Raw genomic sequence first — 5470 nt, forward strand, 5'->3', positions numbered from 1 at the left:
GACGAAAGGTTAGACGATCGGAGGTAGCAATGGCGGACTTGGATCCAAGGGCCAATACTGATGACCGGATAGAACCACTAGGAGATACGAGACCGTTCGGTCTCAGGCGAAAGGAGGACCAAGTTACTTCCATTTGGAGTGAGTTGGAGGAGGCACAAACCAAGCTAATAGGCGGTGAGCTAAAGAAAAAAGAGAACTATTCGCTGGGACTGCAACCGACCTCCTAGGAATCCATCCAAAAGTCATGTCGCATAAGTTGGCATTGTTCAAGGAGGCCTGCTCGGTGGTACAGAAGAAGAGGAGGCTTGGGGAAGAGAAGAGATTGACGGTGGACATCAAGGTGAAGAAGCTCTTCGAGGAAAACTTCATTCGAGAAGTCAAGTACACTACTTGGCTAACGAATGTTGTTATGGTGAAAAAGTCGAATGGGCAGTGGAGGATGTGCACAGACTTCACAGACTTAAACAAAGCTTGCCCTAAAGACTCCTATCCTCTGCCGAGCATTGATGCTTTGAAGATGGGGCGTCGGGGTATCAAGTGTTGAATTTTTTAGATGCCTATTCGGGGTATAATCAAATTTTCATGTACCCCCCTAATAGTGATAAAACAACTTTCATTATTGAGCGGTCAAATTACTACTATGAAGTAATGTCGTTCGGGTTGAAGAATGCAAGGGCTACATATCAATGCTTGATGGAAAAAGTCTTTTGTCATCAAATTGGGCAGTGCATGGAGGTTTACGTGGACAACATGGTTGTGCGCAGCCGCTTGATAGAAGATCATGTGAAGGATCTTGCAGAAGTGTTCGGCCAGGTGCGCAAGTATGGTATGCGTCTGAATCCAGCCAAGTGTACTTTTAGGGTGTCAGCCGAAAAATTTCTAGGCTTTATGCTAACAGCTAGGGGAATAGAAGCAAATCTTGACAAGTGCAAGGTGGTGCTTGAAATGAGAAGCCCACAGAATCTTAAGGAGGTGCAACGCTTGGTGGGACGACTGATTCGTTGTCCCGCTTTATTCCAAAACTAGCGGAACGTATAAAGCCGATTTTGAAGATAATGAAGAAGAGTGTCGAGAACAACTAGGACGATTGGTGTGAGGTGGCCTTTAGTGAGGTAAAGGGCATACTAGCTAGTCCGCCCGTTATGAGTCGACCTGATCCAAAGCACGAATTCTAATTGTTCTTGGCCGTTTTGGAGGAAACGATTAGTGCGACTTTGATGTAGGAGAATCCTGAATTCAAACTCATATACTTCATCAGTAAAATACTACATGATGCGGAAACAAGGTATAAGCAAGTGGAGAGACATGTTCAATGTAGTCAATATTATGTAGTCTCGTTTCCTTACCAAAATTACATTTATTTTACATGTCTTGTCCAGACTGTGTTATACCCTATAATATTTAAACTCTATTATATTCAATTTCTTTTTTGTTCAATTATATTTAATCCGTTTTATAATATCTTTGCGCACTACGAAAATTTTAAAGAAATTTATAAATAAACCATTAATTTCGTTGTTAATTAGTAAGACTTTCTTTTCTATGAAGTAACTTTTTAGCTAATGGTTTTATATAAATATTAACTACATTCTTATAAATTATGGCATATGTATTTTAAAAATGATTCCAAAATACTAATATTTAAATAACTTATTATATATTTTTTTATGTTAAAGGGTTTTAACCAAAATGGAAGGAGAATCGAGATATGTAGCTATTGAAATAGAACGTTTAGAGAGAAAATGGACTGAGATGCTTCAAAATGTGAAACCTCCATATATAAATGAAAAAATCTATATGCAAAGTATTTATAGGGTACCAAATATTCGTCAAAATAATCCCAAAGCCTACACACCTCATCTGTTAAATTACCTTAACAAGCAAATACCAGTGTTCGAGATTTCTGATTCATCTGATGAGTCATGCTTTTTTATAAAAATTCCTCAAGCTAAAACCAGTTTTTCAAAGTCAACACTAATCCAAATCTAATGCCCAAATTGCACTTCATTAATATATTCTTTTAGCAAATGACATTGCAGGCTATTATAAAAAGAATTTCAATATAATATAAAAAGAATTTCAATATAATATAACAGAATGACATTGAATACAATAGATTTTAAACATTATAGGGTATACCATAGTTAGTACAAGGCATATAAAATCAATGTAATTTTGGTAACGGAAACGAGACTAGTGAATAAAATGTATCCACCAAACGTTATTTTAGTATAAGGCGTGTTGACTCCTCAACTCTTGAATTAATAACAAATGGTGTTATCGAAATAATGGAGGATGAGGATGAACATATACATGATTTTCAGAAGGATGATGACGATGAACATATACATGATTTCCAGAAGGATGAAGATGACGACCAAGACTGGGATGTTGATCATATAGATGATTAATTTAGGTCTATATTATATTTATTTGAATTTCTTATACTGAATTTGATAGATAAAGAAACTTATTGCAAACTTAAATTTTATATTCCCTTTTGTAGGAAATATACTTAGCATGCGAAGAACGGAAGGTAAGGTCATCCCGTCCGGTCAACATAGACATGTTGTGCACGGAGCCATGCATGGTCGAGATTGGGGTTAAGTGTTTACAAGTTTTACGAGGGAGGGAATAAGCAAATGCTTTTCGCGTGACTAACAGTAGGACGGATACAAATTTGATTTTCCAAAAATGGGTGGAGGAGCGTAATGAAACTTTAAGTTTTTTTATATTATTTTAGGCCACGATTTTAATGTATAGGCCACAAATTGTAAAATCAACACTTAGATAATCATAGAAATATTTTTTGTCAGTACTACGTTTAGACAACACTTTTATATATGTGTACTCTGATTTAGAATGGTTTAAAGTAAAAGTTATTTATATATATATATATATATATATATATTATTTTTTATTTTTAAAAAATAAATTTTAAATCTAATTCAAATCTTACAAAAATCAGTCAAGTTTGCATTCACTTTTATACTTCAAATTGACTTTTATTTCTGGTCAACTTGAAATTTCCAACCATTATCATGAAAACTAACAAGACACTTTGTTATATTTTATAATGTTTTGTTATCATACAAAACTACTTGAAATTTTTCTCTGAAGTTATTCTATATCCTCTCTTTTCAATACACTTTGTGGAAATTTCGGTTTTGTGAGAATTTTTTAGAGGAAGTATGGGAGAATACAATGGTGGTTTCTTTATTTGTTTGGATGTAGAATTGTTTACATACCTAAACCATGGAAGATATTTTTATTATTGAACATTCTTACAGGTTTAACTTTAGATATATTTGGTTGGAAAATTACTATATTATGTGAGACCTTTTTTTTAATTGGTTTTTAGTCTCTTAAAAAAAAAGGAAAAAATGCTTAAAGATATGGAAATAGTAAAATTTAAGTCTTCTCACATTTCAAGAAAAGAAATAATTGTGCACTTTGTAAGATGGTATCAAAGTGTATCATTGATTTATTAAAAGGCCACTCACCAAGATATACACATACCACACCTCACCTTATAACACGTTGGAGACTCATTATGATTTCAAGCATGAATTTCAATATCCCATTTAAAATGTGTTTTCATGCTTTTTCGTCTTGCTATTTAAAATGTGTTTTCATGCTTTTTCGTCTTGCTATTTCTAACTGAATCACTAGTGCAGTTAGAGAAAACGACAACGGTTATTTTCGTTCATAGGCAACAATTCTTGAACCGAGGCATATACAGGCGAGGAAAAAAGGTGGAGGATTTCGCTTCGATTCAAAGTTAACTGAAGCAATAGAGTTTTTGATTTTTTTTTTAATTTTTTTCGCAGGACTTTATGCCTCGGTTCCCTCTGAACCGAGGCAGTATGTTCATCCTATCCAGTTAATCCATCAAGTCCTTTCAGCACCAATGATGACTTGAATCCAATCTTCCATTGCCCATTCTCTACCAAGAAATATACCAGCTCATACTCTTCCTTCATCATTAAGCATCAAACAGAACAAAGGGACCAAATCATGTCTCATTGCCAACTCCTTTCTATTCACCAAGAAATTATGATTATTGTTAGTGTAACATAAAAAAAATATTTCTCATTCATGGGTGAAGAGGCTAATGAATAAAAGATTTAGCTTACCTAGTCAATTGCCTATCAAAACCTATAGCAGCCAAGATCCCTCTGTTCTCTTTAGCTCTTCTAATGAGGTAGGACATTGTCATTTCTACTGGCCCAAATGGCATATACTTGCTAACCTGAAACCCTACATTGCTCAACCCATAGGAAAGTGCCTCTAACATTCCATATAGCTGTGCAAATTCTAGCTTCTGATTCACCTTTTAAACTCCCAATTCATGTGCTTTTTCCACAACCAATTTGCCTGCAAACCATTCTCACATAGTCTCAAACACTTGAATTGGGATACTAAGATTTTCTTACAAGCAAACAAACAGTTCGAGGAGTGATACAACTTTTATATTGATAAATCATAAAAATTTAACTTTTATGTCATAAGAAATTGAGTAATACAAGATTCAATATTGTGGGTTGCAAGAACAACTGAACCAGGTCCATTGGCAACTTTCTCGAGCATAAATTATGAGCAATCATTGAAGCAATTGTATGTGTCTTGAATGGTACTGTGAACTGGGGATGCAAATCCAAGAGACTTGGCCAATTTACTCTCTTTGGACATGTAAGCCCCCCTCACCAGTTTCAACCCCATTGGAACTCCCATTTTTTCTGCTGCCTTTGTTGTCAGCAACAACCTCTCATTGGCATCTTTCAGGTAAGTTTGAATTTCCAAACACAATGGGCTTGTTATCTTTCAGCCATCAACCATCCCATTCTTGAGTTTTCACCTTCTCCATTTTTTCGGTCATCAATTGTTTCCCCTAATCCCCAATTGGTGAATCCTTCGTGTGAATCCTCCATCAGAAGCCTGCATCAGAAGCCAACACCGTGGCACCATCGGCACCATCTTCTATGCTTGCCAAACACCTTAGATCGGCGAGCCTCCCATCATCGTCGCCGCGATACTCGTCTCTACCATCGCGCCTCCCCTCCGCTTTCGATGCTGGCCACCATCGTCATCCTCACCGGAGTGCAAGCTGCTGCAATGGAGGAAAGAGAAGGATTCACCGATTGAATTGGTGAAATGGAATGAGAAAGTGTTTTGTTCGGTCAAAAACGAAGGAGAAGGTGTGAGAAGGATGAAAATGATGTTAATCGAAGTTTCAATCGGTGAGTTCAGAGGCAGGATGCATTCAAGCGGTAGGATTGAAAGAAATCAGTGGTTTAAACGACCAAAAATGGAGAAAACTGGGTGAGTGATGATGAACCCTAGTAGAGGTCGAAGATAGGGTTTCAGGAGAGGCTATGCTGCGATAATGGAAATGTCTCGCGAAGGCACTGGAAGCAATGAAGATGTGGCGTGAGGATGGCGCAGATTCAGGAGAGGATGTGGCAGATTC

At 36.5% G+C, this 5470-nt stretch overlaps 1 pseudogene; it reads right to left on the reverse strand.

Annotated features, from left to right (window-relative positions):
• Positions 1–2481: 2481 nt before the first annotated feature.
• On the reverse strand, positions 2482–4778 carry LOC108344373 (proline dehydrogenase 2, mitochondrial-like; annotated as a pseudogene).
• Positions 4779–5470: the final 692 nt, after the last annotated feature.

Source organism: Vigna angularis, chromosome 8 (genome assembly GCF_016808095.1).
Source record: "Vigna angularis cultivar LongXiaoDou No.4 chromosome 8, ASM1680809v1, whole genome shotgun sequence".
Taxonomy (NCBI): Eukaryota; Viridiplantae; Streptophyta; class Magnoliopsida; order Fabales; family Fabaceae; genus Vigna; species Vigna angularis.